Raw genomic sequence first — 19814 nt, 5'->3', positions numbered from 1 at the left:
AGAAACTGATGTCCATTTCAAGCCCACTGACTCCCACTGCTACCTAGAATACACCTCCTCCCACCCACCCTCCTGCAAAAATTCCATCCACTATCCCCAATACCTCCGCCTCCGCGGCATTTGCTCCCAGGATGAGGCATTCCACTCCCGCACATCCCAGATGTCCACGTTCTTCCAGGGCCACAACTTTCCGCCCGCAGTGTTCGAGAACGCCCTTGACTGCTTTTCCCGCAACACATCCCTCACACCCTGCCCCGCCACAACCGCCCAAAGAGGATACCCCTCATTCTCACATACCGCCCCACCAACCTCCGGATACAACGCATCATCCTCCGACACTTCCGCCATCTACAATCCGACCCCAACACCCTAGACATTTTTCCATCCCCATCCTTGTCTGCCTTCTGGAGAGACCACTCTCTCCGTGATTCCCTTGTCCGCTCCACACTCCCCTCCAACCCCACCACACCCGGCACCTTCCCCTGCAACCACAGGAGGTGCTACACTTGCCCCCACACCTCCTCCCTCACCCCTGTCCCAGGCCCCAAGATGATTTTCCATATTAAGCAGATGTTCACCTGCACATCTGCCAATGTGGTATACTGTACCCATTGTACCCGGTGTGGCTTCCTCTACATTGGGGAAACCAAGCGGAGGCTTGGGGACTGCTTTGCAGAACACCTCCACTCGGTTCACAATAAACAACTGCACCTCCCAGTCGCGAACCATTTTAACTCCCCCTCCCATTGCTCAGACGACATGTCCATCATGGGCCTCCTGCAGTGCCACAATGATGCCACCCGAAGGTTGCAGGAACAGCAACTCATATTCTGCTTGGGAACCCTGCAGCCTAATGGTATCAATGTGGACTTCACAAGCTTCAAAATCCCCCCTTCCCCCACTGCATCACAAAACCAGCCCAGCTCGTCCCATCCCCTCACTGCATCCCAAAACCAGCCCAGCCTGTCTCCGCTTCCCTAACCTGTTCTTCCTCTCACCCATCCCTTCCTCCCACCTCAAGCCGCACCTCCATTTCCTACCTACTGCCTCATCCCAGCTCCTTGACCTGTCCGTCTTCCCTGTGCTGACCTATCCCCTCCCTACCTCCCCACCTATATTCTCCTCTCCGCCGAGCTTCTTTTCTCACCATCTTCGGTCCACCTCCCCCTCTCTCCCTATTTATTCCAGAACCCCCTCCCTATCCCCCTCTCTGATTAAGGGTCTAGGCCCGAAATGTCAGCTTTTGAGCTTCTGAGATGCTGCTAGACCTGCTGTGTTCATCCAGCTTCACACTATGTTATCTTTATGAAGCATATGTAGTTTTGGAGAGGGTGCTGTGTAAATGTATCTCTGACATCTGACAGCAAAGTACACAAGCTAGGATCATGTTTATATTCCCTGGAATATTACTTTAAAATGTTAGTTATCCACCAAAATAGTATTCCCTTAAGGTTGCTTTTAATTTGTTTGTTCGTGAAAATCTTAAACTCTTGTCTGTCATCCTTTCAGCCACTTACTAGAATCAATTTCTGAGAGGACTGTAACAAATTGGGGACTGCTTGCAGGGTTTCAAATCCATTGGCCGAGATAAGTACACTGAGATTTTATACAGTTAGAATGAACACAATTTCATGTTGGCTTCTGTTGTAATCTTTGAGACATTTATATTATATGGATGGAAATGTTCCCACGTCCTGAATGTCATGGTCTCCAGTGAAAAACTTGGACAAACCTTGAGAGATGATATCAAATAAGGCTTTTTTTGTTGACTTTGAGGCTAATCAGTTGCATTTTCCAACCAAGTATTGGGTATTGAGACAAGATTCTTTTGGAGTGAACATGAGAGGCTTCTTAACAGAAATTGTTGCTCACTTTTATCCTTGTTACTCATTGCCCTCATTAATATGCAGGATTTTATTCTCTCACATGTCAGGTAGATCCTAGTCACTAAAAATTCCCAACATGATGGTCTGAATGGGGGCATGGCCACTTCAGTTTCATATATGGATCTGTCTTGCTCACCCTGCTCCAAGGGCAATGCCGTAGATACCCCACGTTTACAGATATGATGTGGAGGGTTGCTCACAATCATGGCATGTCTATGATCCATTTATTGTACATTTCAATGCTATAATGATGCACATTACAGAGTACCAGCACTTTCTCATTGCAGCTTTGCACACGGGGAAGGGTACCCAACTCTCAGACTGCACCAAGGTGTGTCTCAGGGCTGCTTGTTCAGGGGAGATGTTGCACGTAACAGTGAGTGTGATGGAGCATGAGCCATGGTGAGAAGCGGGTGGAGTGAATGTGAGGTCACAGAGATCAGATGGTGGCAGAGTAGAGAAGGTCAAATGACTTTGACTTTCTTCTTATGCTGCTGAGCCTTTCTTTGGGCAGTGGAGACCATGCTGACCTGGATAGTGACCTTCAGTCCAACTGGGTCAGTTATTGTAGCCTCCTTTTGTTGATCCTGAGGGAAGGGGACACCCCTTCCTGTCCCGTTCCATCCACCAGGACCCCCAGGTTTTGATCTGCAAAGTGGTGTGCCAATTTCCTCTTGTCTGCCACGTGCAGGCCAAACTTCAGCATTTGTGCAGGTCAGCTCTGTCTGCCAGCACTCGACAGTCTGTTCAATGTCCTTTTAAATATGGCGTCAGTGCCAGCAATGAGAGTATATCCTTGCATTTCCTGACACAGGTGAGTACATCTGGCTCTGGAAAATGGGGTAATTAGGCTAGTATTTGACATAAGGGGTGCTGTAGAATCATGGTAGATAGTCAATGAGGCAGGGTTGGGACGATTGCGCAAAAAAAATCTTGGCAGGCCTCACAGGGAGAAACCACCCATGAAACTTGTCAGAAACGACACAAGTATAAATCTTCTAAATGGGAATATTCAATCTAAATTGTCTATTGCTGAAGTTTTCCTCAAAAGAAGGGACTTCTCTTCGACTACTTTTTTGAAAAAAAAAAGTGAGCCTTTGTTAACTGGTAAGTGTTAGCAGAAAAGATAGAACCAGATTCAAAACCAAGTGCTAGAGAGGCACTAAAATTAGTTTTAAAGAGTCATACTGGACCTGAAATGTTGACTCTTTCTTTCTTCACAGATCCTATCAGATCTGCTGACTTTCACCAGCGCATTCTGTTTTTATTTTAGATCTTCAACAGGCATAGTATTTTGCTTTCTTGTAGTAGTAATTGATATATTGGTTCATCACTCGAACCTTGTGGAAGAAAATAACAATTCAGATCCAATACAAGTCAAATTATCCAGGATTTGGGTACAAATGAATAAATATGAAATGGAGAATGATTGGGGAAAAAATTAGAGTTTGAGAAAGAAAGAGAAATGAGTAAACCTGAACTCAAAAAGGGAAATGAAAAAAATTGAATCGGACTTCAATTTCATTTTCCTCCCTTTTTGAACAGTTTTAGAGAGTGAAGGAAAAGCCTCAAAATGAAACAGAAAAGGAAGCCATAAAATTCCTACTGGATAGAAAAGGCTTTGATTATATAAACAGCAAGTAGCAGGGAGATTTGACAATAAAAGGGATTTATCTCCTTGTTTTGACTTGGTAAGAAATATTCTCCTAGTGTTTAAATGCCGTGAGGAAAGTGTTGAAATTTTGTCTTTTTTTTTGAGAATTTTTATTAAGTTACAATGGCCTGCCAAAACAGACATTTATTATGGAGTGCAATGATAGAGGAAGGGTTATTTGATCCTTTTGGATGAGTAGTCTGCAGACTGTGATGTGGTTTAGTTTGCTGTTCTTAATGCTTTTGAGTTAGTTCTACAAACTTAAGGATTAAAGTTTAGAAATCAGATCAAGCGACAGAATTTGATTTTTGTAGAGTTTTCCAGCGAGGACGATGTCATATTTGGCAAATGATGTCTGAGAAGGGTTTTGTGAATCTCAGACAGATAATGCTAATGGAAGAAGTCAAAAATAGTATTCCTTTTGGAGTAAGGTCCTTCATGGAAGAGAATAAAGTCCTAAAGTAAGAAAAGCTGCTGTTATGGTGATATTTACATACTTTTCCCTCAAACAAATGGATGGCAGCATACCTTTGTTTGCCAACCTATAGTGAGTCCAGAGGGAAAAGAAATCTGATCATGAAAAGATAAATGCACCTTAGAGAAGCAAGATAAAACAGGGAGAGCAGTAAAATGATATGAGGGGATCATCATGTTATCTTTACCCTAAAATGAAAAATATAAAAACTGCCAAAAATTGAAAGTTAATCTAAGCATTTGTAAATGTGTGTTTTTCCATAAAATCCTGCAACAGTCAGTGAAGCCTTTGATGAATCAGTACCATCTAATGCATTTATAATGAGTGTAAATCAAACACAAAAAGTCATGCAATGTTATATTTGAAGATGATGTAACTCCAGTTTTGACTGAAAAAGGGGCCAAAAACAGTATTGTTCTTAGAGAGATGGGGTTAGAAGCTATGCTATCTTTTTATTAACACAGGGCATTAATGGAAATTGTCTGCCTGTTCCTTTGTATAGTGCAAATTTCAACTGTACTTCAGTCAGTGGTCTTGTTACAGGAGTGGTGTCTAAATGGCCTTTTAAAGATTTTGTTTTCTAATACGAGGGCAATGTGCTGCTTCCAGATACTTCCACAAATTTGATGTTGATAAAAATGCACCAGCAAGATCAATGAACTTGGAAAACTCAAAAACCAAAAGCACTGCAAATGTTGTAAATCAGAAATGAAACAGAAGTTGCTGGAAAGGCTCAGCAGGTCTTGCAGCATCTTTGAAAAGAAATCAGAATTAACATTTCGGGTCTGGTGACTCTTCCTCAAACTCGGTTAGAAAACTCATGCCCACCTCTCTCTGTAAGGATCAAAGGATTAATTTGAGGCATCCAAAGAGACAAAAACTCAGACTATAAAAGCCACTGAAACCTTTAATAATCAGCAAAGAGTTAAAAACAGTTTGAAACAAATTTGTTGTCTGAACTAAGGCTGCCTGAAAACTTTCAGGCACAAGTGTCAAAGCAGAAAGCAGAAGAGAAATCCCCTGTCCCTACCCCACAGCTAATGAAATAAAAGGAGACAGTGCTTTGAAGCAAAATGACTTTGGTATAAAAGATGCTGATATCATCGATCTGTGAGGACGAATTTAAGTTTGGAAGGTGAATCAAAGTTTTAGAATGCTAAACCAGTTGAAATTGGGAATGGAATTCAGCAAAGTTCATGCTGAGTAGGAAAACTGATTTAAAATAATCCATCAACTTTTTGGAATACAGTATTGGAATTTTCTAACTGATCATCAAAGTGACCGAAATATGATTCTTAAAACTGCAAAGGAGAATTATAATCCAGCATTTAAATAAGAGGAGAATGATTCGGTTGTTTGTTTGATAATTTCTTTACTAACTTGAATGATTTTAATATAACTTAGCAATGAATGAGAATGGAAAGTCTTCTCTGTTTTAGTGTCAACAATCCTGTTGACAATATTTTCCAGTTTTCTAAATGAGGACACATACAATTTTCTTGAACTGAGAAAGAGGATTTATGAATTGAAAGTGAAACCATTAGGAGCAGAGTGAACTCTCATTCAGCAAAAAGCATGGAATTCCAAGAATTAATCTGAACTGAACTTTTGATCATATTTGACAATTAGGATTCAATTTGTGATGGATTAAGACTTATCATATTGCCAGAATGGTAAAATATGGCAAGAAGAGAAAGAATACAACTTGTATGTTGTAAGTTGGATGATCGGTGTTTTTCCTATATTTGGGATGAGCAGGCCCAGGTCCTCTTACTGGAAAGAGGAGGCAAGATATTTAGGCCTGCAAACCATAAGCAGAATGGCTGCCCTGATGATGGATAGAATGTAGATCTTCAGCTCACAAGAAGATGTAAGTTTTTGTAGGCAGTTGGTATTATTTGGACAGTTTAAATTCTAAGGCAGAATATAATTGGGAGTAGCGAGTTTTGAGAAGATTTGTAGCCTAGGTTGAAGTTCTGAATGTAAGTTTGCTCGCTGAGCTGTAAGGTTCGTTTTCAGACATTTCGTCACCATTCTAGGTAACATCATCAGTGAGCCTCCGGTGAAGCACTGGTGTTATGTCCCGCTTTCTATTTGTGTTTAGGTTTCCTTAGGTTGGTGATGTCATTTCCTGTGTTGGTGTCATTTCCTGTGTTGGTGATGACATTTCCTGTTCTTTTTCTCAGAGGGTGGTAGATGGGCTCCAAATCAATGTGTTTGTTGATGGAGTTCCAGTTGGAATGCCATGCTTCTAGGAATTCTCGTGCGTGTCTCTGTTTGGCTTGTCCTAGGATGGATGTGTTGTCCCAATCAAAGTGGTGTTCTTCCTCATCTGTATGTAAGGATACGAGTGATAGTGGGTCATGTCTTTTTGTGGCTAGTTGATGTTCATGTATCCTGGTGGCTAGCTTTCTGCCTGTTTGTCCAACACAATAAAACAGCAGCTAATGAACTTAAAAGACCCTATTACAGACAACAAGCAAAACGAACGTCATTTACAAAATACCTTGCAAGAACTGTGACAAACACTACATTGGACAAACAGGCAGAAAGCTAGCCACCAGGATACATGAACATCAACTAGCCACAAAAAGACATGACCCACTATCACTAGTATCTTTACATACAGATGAGGAAAGACACCACTTTGATTGGGACAACACATCCATCCAAGCCAAACAGAGACATGCACAAGAATTCCTAGAAGCATGGCATTCCAACTGGAACTCCATCAACAAACACATTGATTTGGAGCCCATCTACCACCCTCTGAGAAAAAGAACAGGAAATGACATCACCAACACAGGGAATGACATCACCAACCCAAGGAAACCTAAACACATAAATAGAAAGTGGGACATAACACCAGTGCTTGACTGGAGGCTCACTGATGATGTTACCTAGAATGGTGACGAAATGTCTGAAAACGAACCTTCCAGCTCAGTGAGCAAACTTACATCCGTAATTGGGAGTCTAGAGGTTAACTATTTAGCATTTTTATTTGAATATAAGGCCCATGTGGATTACATTCTTGCAGATATTGATTTTGACAGAGACTCCAAAGGAAGCTGTTGTAAGATTGGGTTGCAGGTTTTCTTAAACAAAACTGAAATACTCAGTCAGTCTGCATATATCAGAGACAAAGAAAACACATCTCTATTGTTCACCATACAATAGAGAACTTAAAATAATTACAAACACCAGGGATGTGGTACTGAGAAAATTGTTAGGGCTGCAGTTTGGCAAGTCCCCAGGTCTGGATGGATTTCATCTGAGGGCTTTAAAAGAATTGGTTAGTGAGATTGTTGATTATATTGATCTTAATTCTCCAGCATTCCCTTGATTCATTGAATGTTTCATCAGATTGGAAAATAGCAATTGTAACACATTTACGCAAAAATGGGGGTGGAGATAGAAAGGTGGAAAGTATAGATCAAATAGTTTAACTGGGAAGATGAAGCAATTATTAAAGATGTTATGGCAGGGCATTTAGAAAGTTTAAGGTAATCAAGTAGAGTCAATGTGATTTTGTGAAAGGGAAATCATAATTAATTCACTAGACTTCATTGAGAAAGTAATATGCAATAGATGAGGGGGAACTGCTGGGGGTATTTGATTCATTGAAGGCATTTGATAGCATGCCACATCAAATGTTATTACAGAAAATAAAAACACAAGGTGGAAGGTGTAACATTGACACAAATGGAAGTTTGGTTAGCTATCAGGAATAGTGTGTGGCATAAATGGGCCATTTTCTGTTTAGCAAGATGTAATGAGTGGTGTGCCACAGGAAACAGTACTAGGTCTCAACTTTTACAATTTACGAAAATGAAGGCACTGATGGTATGTTTGCCAAATTGCTGATGACATTGTTATGATCCCAATTGATGTAATTATTGGACAAGTCATATCCCAGTCTTAAATCTGGCTCGATAGATCATAGTTTTGATTTTCTTTTAATGTAATGGTCTTTTTGCTGAAGCATAAGCTTGGAATGTTGTAGGTTTGGAATAACAATTAAACTGAAGTTTCCACGAAAGTAATGAAAAAAATCTATGATGTTTATGTAAAACATATTTTGAAAATAAGCACCATCTTTTTCCTACACAATCACTTTATAGTAATGAAATAACAGAGTGAATTCCCTTTTTTTATCACATCTATAGGTTTCACTTAGCTGTTTCTTTCAATTCCCAGTCTTGATGGTTTGATGGGCTTTTCCTCAATTATTCACACAATTGAGTTTAAATTTTCTTTGCTTAAAATAGTTTCTTTGGGTTTTGAACCATATAATTCTGGTCTGGTATCTTCAAACTAAAATATTATTGATCGGGTAATCTATTATCTAACTGTTCTCCACCAACTCCATTCTCCAGGAGAAATGATTCTTACGTTCACATCCAGCTGGGTCTTAAAAGCTGGGTCCTAAAAGCTTACCAATAAATAGCAAAAATAACTTTTTCTTTCTTCTAAACAAAAAGCAAGCTAATGATTTTCAATTGTTTCAGAGATAGTAGGAACTGCAGATGCTGGAGAATCTGAGAATAACAAGATGAAGAGCTGGATGAAAGCAGCAGACCAAGCAGCATCAGAGGAGCAGGAACGGTGACGTTTCGGGTCTAGACCCTTCTTCTGAAATGTCAGCCTTTCTGCTCCTCTGATGCTGCTTAGCCTGCTGTGTTCATGCAGCTCTACACCTTGTTATTGCTATTAATGATTTTCAATTCATGAAATACTCTCAACACAAGCAAAAACATATGATCACTTCAGGAAGGCTTCAGTCACCTGCTTTTTGACATCTACTGCTTTAAAGCCATGGTTACAGAAACACTGACAAATTAACCATTAAACCCATATACACATGGACCAAAATTTTGCAGGTCACAAGTTCAAAATCCAAAATCTGAAGCAAATGATGTACATAAATCTCACACCTTAGTTTATTTTACAAAGATGAGGAAAATGAGTTGTGAAGGGGCACAAGCGTGTAACAGAAGGATACAGGTAAGTTAAGTGAGTGGGCAAAGATTTGTCAAATTGAATATAATGTGGGCAAAAGTAAAATTGTCAATTTTGGAAGGTAGCATATAAAGGAAGTATTATTTAAACAGTCAGATTATAGAACTCTGAGATGCCGAGGAATCTAGGTTTCTTAGTGTAGGAATTGCAAAAATTTAGTATGCCGGTAATTAGGAAAGCTAACAGAATGTTATTGTTTATCGCAAAAGAAATTGTATACAAAAGTAGAGAGTTTCTTCTTCAATTATATTGGGCTTTGGTAAGACCACATCCTTTATAACAGATTCTAACATTTTTCCAACTACTAACATCATCTACAGTTCTTATTCTCCCTCTCCCCATCCCACTCCCTTTTTAAAATAATGAGGTTGCATTTGCTACCTTTCAATCTGAACAAAATTTTCTAGAATCTGTAGAATTATGAAAAATAACCAACAATGCATCCAATTTCTCTATTGCCACCTATTTCAAATTTTTGGGATATAGATAATCTGATCCAGGGGATTTATGGATCTTTAATCCAGAAGTCACCTGACTCTATTCATTTTGTGAGGGCACAGTGTCCATGTTGCTTTTTAAAGCAATGTTTATTTGGGAGATGGATATTACAGGCATTATGGGTCCATAACACTGGCTGGAATGATCTTCCTTCATCTAGTGGGCGTGCAAACTCATTCAAGAGGCAGTTGGATAATGTGACAGGGAATCAGATGCTCCTATGAAAGAAGAGCTTAATCAGAGGTCCAAATTCCCTCTACCTGATCCAACTTCTTGGCACTTTATATTAAGTTAATCTTGGCAGAAATATATAATGGGATATTCTTGGCAGAATATGATAATTCTAATGAATTCATCTTGATGGGACATCAATTATCCCACTTTCTATACTTCACAGGTGTAACCTTCCAAAACGTTTTTCCTTAATTTTCCCTATCTTTCTTGATTTGCTTTGAATAGTACTTTTCTTTCCTTGCCTTCATTTTAATTTCAATCTTCTTTTATTTTGAAGACAGCTTAAACATTTTACAAGTGTTTCTCCAGTATGTATTTGGTTTTTTTACATTACGTAAATTGGCTGGCTGTTTGTTTATTTTGAAAGTTTCTGGTTGAATTTATTAAATGTAATGAATTTTTGCTTTGATTGAGTCATTCATTTGTTGATTTTGTGATGCTAGCTATTTACAGAACTATTAAAAGAAAATGGCTGAGATTAATTTAATGAATATGTTTGGAAGTATGATACATGTCAATGGGTTGACAGCAATTAGTTAATCAAATAATTAGTTAGCTTTTATAATGTTTTTATCTATATATGCATCATCACTCTTCTTCTAACTCAAGTTACTGGATTGAACCTTTTGCCCCTACTCCACATGACCGACTGTTCCGTCTCTGCCAGTTTTTCCTATTTTTTGGATCTGGTTCCCAGTTCTTGATGCAGGTATCTTTCAGATTTCATCTTGCTCCATTCCCACAAATAGTCACCCAAAGTGCCCATGTTTGCAATGCACAAGTGTATTCTACTCCAAGTGTAAGGTTTTACAGAATTTACTTGGTTGGATGATTCTTGATTTTCAGTCACGTGGCCAATTTTTTCATATTCATTGCTTTTGCAAATAATAAATTAAAGCACTCCTGTAATTTTTAATCTTGGTTTGTTCATGTAGGTCATCTGGTTAATACTCAAATATGTTAAGAAATCAGTCTATGTCATCAGTGATGCAGGAGATCACATGACATTCTGCAGACAGATTACTATTCGTACAGCCTCATACCATGCTCAGTACTTTAATGGTTAGGAGAATGTTACCTAAAAAGTTACCAACAGGTTGTAGGCAGAAATCTTTCCATATCTTTCCACATCTTTATGCAAGGCGCAATCTTTTCTCAGGCCTACTGCAATAACAAGTGAAGACAGCAAATGATCAATCCAGCAGTAGAAGAGAGGCATCAAAGGACAGCACCAAAGTTACAGACCCCAGCAGCAAGACAGAACAGTAGAAAGAAAAAGACGTTAAAGTCTCGTGATTGAAAATCAACTATAATGGAGCAAATGTGAACTTGAATCAGCACAGGGAGCAACTCATGAGAAGAGAAAACAAGAAACAAAATCAACCGCTACTGGAATCTTCAGGAACATGGAACACCCGAATTAAGCTGCAGAGTGGACAATCTGGGACAGATAGCTCAGCAGGTAGAGGAATACATTGGGATTAACAACTACAAGGAATCAGTCATACCAACTCCTTTGCAATCAGCAGCATTGTTCAGACTGTGCTTTGTGAAAACATGATCTGTAAAGAAACCACCAATAAGGGTGTGATTGGGGCTTTCAATACATATTTCAATCATTGAAGTAATATAACTATAGGACGACATTTAACAAATATATGCAAAAACCAGAAGGCGGTATGTTAATAATGGGGGATCAGAGAATAGCAGAAAATAATAAAGTCTAAATGCAGATTACTGTGCATGTGTGTGAATGTGAGGGGTGTGGTAAATAAGATAGGTGAACAGTATGCTCTGATTTTCATGTGAAAATATCATTTAGCTAGCTCAAAAGAGGGCAGAGCTAGGAGATAAATATTCCAGATGCATGAAGTTCAGAAAAAATAGGAAAGGCAGCGGAGTGGCAGTGTTGATTTCAGGACAGCATTGTAGTGCTGCAGAAATGTATTGTCTCAGAAGGATTGAAATCTGAATCAATTTCCTTAGATTTTAGTTGGTGCAATTACATTGCAGTATGGCACACAAAGAGGTCAATGTAATTCCTTTTGCACTTGCCACCTATATGGATGTGGTGCCAATCAAACAGGATATTTTGTCCTGGATGGTGTCAAGCTTCTTGAGTATTATTGGTGCTGCACCCATCCATGCAAGTAGTGTATTCCATCACACCCCTGACCTGTGTTTTGTTAATGGTGGTAGGCTTTGGGGTGAACTACTCACAACAGTGTTCTTAGACTCTGACGTGCTCTAGTAGTCACTGTTTTATGTTGAGTCTAGCTGAGTTTCTGGTCAATGGTAACCCAAGCGTGTTGATCTTTGGGGATTCAGTGATGACACCATTGGATATCAAGTGGCTAGATTGACCATCACCAATAATGGACAATGCATGGCACTTGTGTGGCACCAATGTTCCTTTCCACTTATCAGTCCATGCCTGGATATAATCCAGATCTTGTTGCACTTGAACGTGATCTGCTTCAGTAACTGAGGAACTGCAAATGACGCTGAACATGGTGTAATCATGAGTGAATATCCTCACGTCTCACCTTATGCTGGAGGGACGGTCATGATGAAGTCGCTGAAGATGACTGGGCCTCAGACACTACCCTGAGGAACTCCAGAAGAGATGTCCTAGAGCTGAGATGACTGACCTCCAATGCCCACCACCATCTTCCTTTGTGCCATGTACAGCTCCAACCAGTGGAAAGTTTGCCCCGATCCCCAGTTTTTCTCAAGTTCCTTGATGCCACACTTGGTTGAGTGCAGTCATGATGTCAAGGGCTGTTGCTCGCACCTCACTGCAGAGCTTCAGCTCTTTTGTTTTTCTACATTTGGACCAAACGTGTAATGAGGTCAGGAGTTGGTGGAACCCAAACTGGGAGTCATTTGAGCAGATTATTGTTGAGCAGGTGCTGTTTGATAATACTGTTGATGATACATCCCACCACTTTACTGATGTTCGAGAGTTGACTGATGGGGTGGTAGTGGCTGAATTGGATTTGTCCTGCTTCTTGTTCACATAATGTATCTGGGCAACTTTCCACATTGTCAGGGAGATGCCAGTGTTGCAACTGTACTGGAAGGGCCTGGCTAGAGGTGCAGCAACTTCTAGAGCATAAGTCCTCAATATATTTCTGGAATATTGTCAGGGCCCATTGCTTTTGCATTATTCCATGCCTCCAACGATCTATTGTGAATTGAATTAACTGATACTGGGAATCACTGGAGAAGGCCGAGGTGCATCATCCATTGGCACCTCTGATTCAAGATTGCTGGAATGCTTGGTCTTTTCTTTTGCACTGATGTGCAGGGCTCTTCCATCATTGAGGATGGGAATATTTATGGAGCTGCCTCCTCCTCCGGTGAATTGTTTAATTGTCCACCACCACTCGTGACTCGATATGGCAGGACTACAGAGCTTAAATCTGATTAATTAGTTCTGCGATCACTTAGTTCTGTCTATCACTTGATGCTTATGTGCTGCAGCTTGCATGTAGTCATGTTTGGTAGCTTCACCAGGTTGAAAGCTCACTTTCAGGTATTCTTCCTTTCACCCCCGGACCATGACCCCACATCTGAACATCAAGCCTTTGTTGCCAGGACTGTAACCAACTTCATTACCTCTGGAGATTTCCCGCCAAAGCTGCTCCAACTTTATAGAATGCTTCTACGTCCTTCCCAAAATCCACAAACCAGACTGCTCTGGTACCCCCATTTTATCAGCCTGATCCTGCCTCACAGAGCTCATTTCTTCCTATTTTTACTACTTCCTCTCTCCACTGGTCCAGACCTTGCCCACCTTCATTCGTGGTTCCTCTGGTGCCCTCCACCATATCAACAATTTTCAGTTCCCTGGCCCTAACTGCCTCCTGTTTACCATGGATGTCCAGTCACTCTAGATCTCCGTGAGCTCTTGGCTTCTTCCTCAACCAAAGCCCTGAACAATCCGCATCCATCACTCATTCTCCTCTGCCTGGATGAAATTGTTCTCACTGAACAATTTCTCTTTTTATTCATCTCATTTCTGCCGGGTCTTAGGAGTGGCTACATGTATTCACTTGGGTCCAGGTTATGCCTGCCTCTTTATGGGGATGTGGAACAATGCTTGTTCCAGTCCTACTGTAGCCCCCTCACACAACTGTTATCAATACACCTGCTTTGGTGCTGATTCATACTCCAACCAAGACCTTTTTAAAAAAAAATGTTGCTTTACTTAACCTCCAATTTCCAATGCACTATAACTTTTACATCATCCATTTCCGACACAACCCTTCTTTTTCTTGACCTCTCTCTCTCCATTTCGGGAAATAAATTGTCCACTGCCATCCACTACAAAGCCACTGACTCCCACAGCTACTTTCACTACAGCTCGTCACACACTACGTCCTGCAAGGACTCCATCCCATTCTCCCAGCTCCTTCGCCTAAGTTGCATCTGTCCGGACGATGCCCCCTTCCAAGACAATGCTGCTGACAAGGCTTGATTCTTCCATAACTATGGTTTCCCACCCACTGTGATTGACAGGGCCCTCAACTGCATCCTACCTATCAGCCATGCTTCTGCCCTTGCCCCTTCCCATAAATCTTAACAGAATGATTGGGCCCCCCTTGTCCTCACTTTTCATCCCACCAGCCTCGACATTCGAAGGATCATTCTTCGCAATTTCAGACAACTCCAGCAGAATGCCACCACCAAACGCATCTTCCCCTTGCTCTCCTGTCTGCATTTTGTAGGGATCGTTCCCTCTGGGACACCCTAGTCCATTCATTGACCACTATAACCATCTGGCAGTTAAACAGATCTTTGTTCTGCCATTCTCTCATTCAGATCACTTAATCTGAACTATCAATGCCTTTCCTCCCCCAGCACTCTGCACCTAACCCCCACCCCCCAATTTATGGCATAAATGCTGCCCCTGTCCTTGCTTCACTTCAACTCTGAAGAAACATCCAAGCTCTAAACATTAGCTTGTTTTCTCTCCATGGATGTTGTCCGACCCACTGTGATCTCCATGCTTGTGTTCTATACAAATTGCAGCATCTCCAGTAATTTGTTCCCTCAATTTTACATAAGCCTGGCATGCTCTCCGGCACTTTCTATTGAATCAGGGTTAATTCCTTGGCTTGATGGTAATGGCTGAGTGGGCGATATCCTGGGCCATGAGACTAACTGAGTTGGAATACAATTCTGCTGCTGCTGTTGATGGTCCACAGCACATCATGGGTGCTTAACCTTCAGTTGCTAGATCAGCACAATATTTGGAAGATATTTCTTTAATGATCTGGCTTTTGGCATTACATTGGCACTGGAATTTTTTCAAAGAATAGTGATGAAGATCTTGAAGGATTAGAAGGTATAATTAGAAGGTAGATTCTTTACTAAGACACAGTTTTACCACATCTGAACTTAATGAAAGAGTGGGAAAAGTGCGGCTGTGCACTTAAAAATAGCTTTTGCTCTGAATGAAAGATCAGAATTATAGAATTATAAAGTCATACAGCATAGAAACAGACCCTTTTTGTCCAACTTGTCCATGTCAACCACATTTCCCGAACTAAACTAGTCCCACTTTCCTCCATTTGGCCCATATTCCTCTAAATCTTTCTTATCCATTTACCTGTCCAAATGTCTTTTAAATGTTGTAACTATACCGGCATCTACCATTTCATCTGGCAGTTCATTCCACATACAAACCATCCTCTGTGAAAACAATGCCCCTCATGTCCCTTTTAAATCTTTCTCCTCTCAACTCACAAATATGCAGGTTCACTATTTGTCATTTTATATAAATAATTTGAATGAGAATTTAGGAGACATGGTTTGTAAGTTTGTGGATGACATCAAAATTGGTGCTATAGTGGGCAGTTAAGAAGACTATCTAAAATTTCAAAAGGATCTTGAACAACTGGGTCATTTGGCTGGGGAGTGGCAGATGGAGTTTAATTTGAATAGACATTACATTTTGGTAAAAAAAAGGACAGGACTTGTACCACGAATGATAAGGCCCTGGGTAGTGTTGTAGAGCAGAGACCTAGGGGTTCAGGTACACAATTCTTTGAAATTTACATCACAGGTGGACGGGGTAGTTAAGATGGTATTTAGCATACTTGCCTTCATTGTTCAGACTTTTGAGCACAGGAACAAAAACACAGTTGCTGGAAAAGCTCAGAAAATCTGGCAGCATCTGTGCAGGAGAAAATAGAGTTAACGTTTCAGGTCCAGTGACTCGTCCCCAGAAGGGTCTTTTTCTTTGAGTACAGGAGTTGTGATGTCATGTTGATATTGTACAGGACATTGGTGAGGAGTCTTCTGGAGTACAGTGTGCAGTTCTGGTTGCCCTGCTAATACAAAGGATATTATTAAACTAGAGAAGATTCAGAAAACATTTATCAGGATATTGCCAGCAATGGAGGGTTTGTGTTATAAGGAGAGCTTGGATAGGCTAGGACTTTTTTCACTGGAGTGACGAAGGTTGAGAGGGGTGACCTTACGTATGTTTATAAGAGCATAACATGAATGACAAAGGTCTTTTCTCTAAGATGGGGTGGGGGTGTATTTTTAGGTTGAGAGGAGTAAGACTTTTAAAAAGGACATGAGGGGCAATCATTTTACACAGTGGTTACTGCCAGAGGAAGTCGTGGATGCTGGTACAGTTACAACATTTAAAAGACATTTGGATAAGTACACAAACAGGAAAGGTCTGGAGGGTTATGGGCCGAACATAGGAAAATGGGACTAATTTAGTTCGAAAAAATGATCAACATGGACTGGTTGCACCAAAGAGTCTAATTCTGTGTTGTATGACTCTATGACTAGGCCTCCCTTAAAGAGAGCTGAGTGAGATTTAACTGTACTCTACAACAAACTGTGTTGTGCATAAAATCCCAGATGCACATCATTTTAACAGCATGTTAAACTTCATTTTATAATTAAATTTAATAGAACATTGGAATATGGTGTAAATCTCTTAACTGTACTGATAAGTACTGAATTGATTTATCCATTGTTTGCTAAAACGAAGCACCCATTGGTAAAAGGCACTTAAAGATAGTTGTCCCGATATTTTTTAAAAATCAAACGGAGAGGATTTTTTTTCTATTACCATGTAGGTGCATAACTTCTAATATTGAATATTTGACAATAAACCAAACTGCAGAAACACATTTTGACCTAATTTGGATGCAAGATCTGGAAAAGTAATAACATAATGTTACATTAACAAAATAAGAAGCAGCATGATTTTGATTAATTTTATCGCATTTTCTGAAATTGCAGCCAATTTAAGTGTATGAATGCTCAATATTCTCGCTTGTCCTATCTCGGGAACCTCTACTGAGGGGAAAGATTTTTTTGTCTGGACTTTCAAAATCCTTTAATCAAGCCTCACAGAATTATAAACGGTAAGTTAAGGTATATTGCTTGACCTGGTCTTGGGTGAAAGATTGATGGAACAAGTAGTAAAATGATCATAAACGTCATTCATGCCGTTTCTGTGACGGTCTCACCAAGTTTGGAACAATTCCTTTGAAAATTGAAGCCGTGTTACAGTTATTGCTGCAGAGCAGTATGTCAAAGCAAAAGTGACATTAAGGAATTCAAACTGACAAGATGACGACATGTTTTGGCAGTCGGCAAGATGATGAGAATAATATAAATACGAGTTACGAGAAGGGATGTGGCCGTTCAAAACAAGTTGCAGTAATGGCCAGCGGCTTTATCTGTCATCTGTTCCCTGTTCAATGCCATAATTCCGGTTACCTTCCTCTCTGAAAGTGATTTAAATAAATAGGACACGGGAGCGGGACAGTGGATTATAACATATCCTTGTTTCTGCGATGTAGGCTTGAATTCTTAGATTGGTGGAATGAGGTTTTCTCAATGTTGCTCTACATCCGGCTGAAGTTACCAAAACAACGTGACTCTGAGGGATTTGATGATCCAGCGCTGCTGGTGGGAAGTTGTGGTCTCCGGAAGTGTCAGATCACGGAATCCGTTTAATTCTGCTGTTGTCCTTGAACGACCAGATTCTTCCGGTCGCTTATGCAATAGGAATAAACCTCGAATAAGCGCTGCCCGCCTTGTGGACCCACTCTCCTCGGCTGCGCAAAAGATCCGTACAGAGTTCACTATTATGTTCTTTGGACAAGAATGCCTTGGGGCAGTTTGATGCTCAAATATTTTGGCTTAAACAGTAACATCTTGATTGCATTAGCTATCATTGAAATAAAATGTCAATGACTGTACTAAACTCCTCAAAGTAAACAAACTGACAAACATGAACATCTAATTTTTTTGTAATGACTCCCATTAGAATAAGGATATATTTAACATGAATTCATGTAAGGAGATTGACTTATTTAGTTGAACAATTGAAGACAATGTGCAACACATGTGTTTTCTCTTTCTCAGAATTAAGGATTATTGCAACTCCAGTGAATTGAAAAATAAAATGCTTAAGCTGTTACAAGCTCACTATGCTAGCTGCAATCAGGATTAGAGTTTGTTTTTCAATGTAGTCTCCATCTCCCATTCCAAGTTGAGATTCTGTGATAATGTATTTTCCTCAGCCCCAGCTTTGTCTGCAAAATCTGTTATACTACCTTTTTTTTAAGGAATAAATTTGTGTTTAATCTTGAGCAGAGCAATATGAGATGATATATCACTCCCAAACTATTCCTCCAACAAGCACTGAAGGAAGAGCCATACTGAATGCCTCTGTGTATTTTCAATCATTTTGCTGATCAGAAAATTGAATGACAGACATCACTGTGGGGGAAAAATGTGATTTATACAAGGACTAATATTTTACATCATTGATGGAAAATCACGGTTTATTTCTATGTAGTGATAGAAAGTGGTTGGTTATAGGTTCATGACCACAATTCTCCATGAGGTGAATTTTGTGGGAAAATAAATGGATGTGTGTGGAATGTCCCCAGGCTGTTGGAGTCAGAGTTACAATAGAATTGGCAGAGATCTTTCTTTCAGGGTAGAGGAATCCCAGACCAGCAACTTTTTCGTGCTAAGGTGGTGCATGTATGGACTGAGCTGCCAGAGGAAGTGGTAGAGGTGAGTACAGTTACAACATTTAAAAAGGATTTTGGATGGCATATCGCTAGGAAGGGATTATTGGTCTGGCAGATGGGATCAGTTCAAAATATCTGGATGGTGGGGACTAGTTAGACCAAAGGGTCAATTTCCATGCTTATCCATATGATATGCACAGAAAAAGTAGGAGCTCGCTTAAGAAGTTCATATTTGATCACTTGCACAAGATAGTATATCCTTTACTCAAAGAATCGTTGCCATTGTGTTCAGGAAAATGTTCCTTATAAGTTGTAAAGTTAAGACATTGTCAAAAACCATTTGGTTAACACAGGTATCTCCCTGAAATTGTGGAAAATTTCCTGCATGTCCTGTCCACAAAATGTAGGACAAAGTACGACAAATCCAATCCAGCCAATTCTGACTCCTTAGTCTCCTCTCAGCCGACTGTTGTACAGGTATGAAAATGTCCAACTTCAAATAATTCAGAATCTGAGCAGACACAGGCCTACTGGATACGAGTATTGGAGAACAACTGGAAATATCAAATGCAGTCGAAACGGGAGTTTGCCATCATGGCAGTGCCTCTATCTCTGGGCTCAAAAAGGTCCAGGTCTAAATCCAAATCTAACCTCAGGAAGCGATGGGCATGGAGGTGTGTCACAACACAACCAAACAAGATAATTTGAAAAGAATTTTTAAAAAATGGACTGCCTTTAAAAGAGGAAATGGTTTAGGTACAGTTAAAGCAAGTATCCATGACAGAAAGGTACACCGACCAAAGTCCAAGCTTTCTCAGTCACTAGAAGGTAAGATAGGGCATTAAGAAGTCAGCGTATTACTGATGTCTTGTTGATAACCCAAGTGAGAACAGGCTGAATAGAAAGCTGACAGGGAAAGTGAAATAGGAAATAGCAGAGATAAATGGAGTATGAGAGAAATGACTGCAATAAACATGAAAGAGTAACAAACATTTTCTACAGATGTGTATCCAATGGGTTTG

The sequence above is a fragment of the Stegostoma tigrinum genome, chromosome 17 (genome assembly GCF_030684315.1).
Source record: "Stegostoma tigrinum isolate sSteTig4 chromosome 17, sSteTig4.hap1, whole genome shotgun sequence".
In the NCBI taxonomy this organism is placed as follows: Eukaryota; Metazoa; Chordata; class Chondrichthyes; order Orectolobiformes; family Stegostomatidae; genus Stegostoma; species Stegostoma tigrinum.
This window is presented reverse-complemented; position numbering follows the sequence as displayed.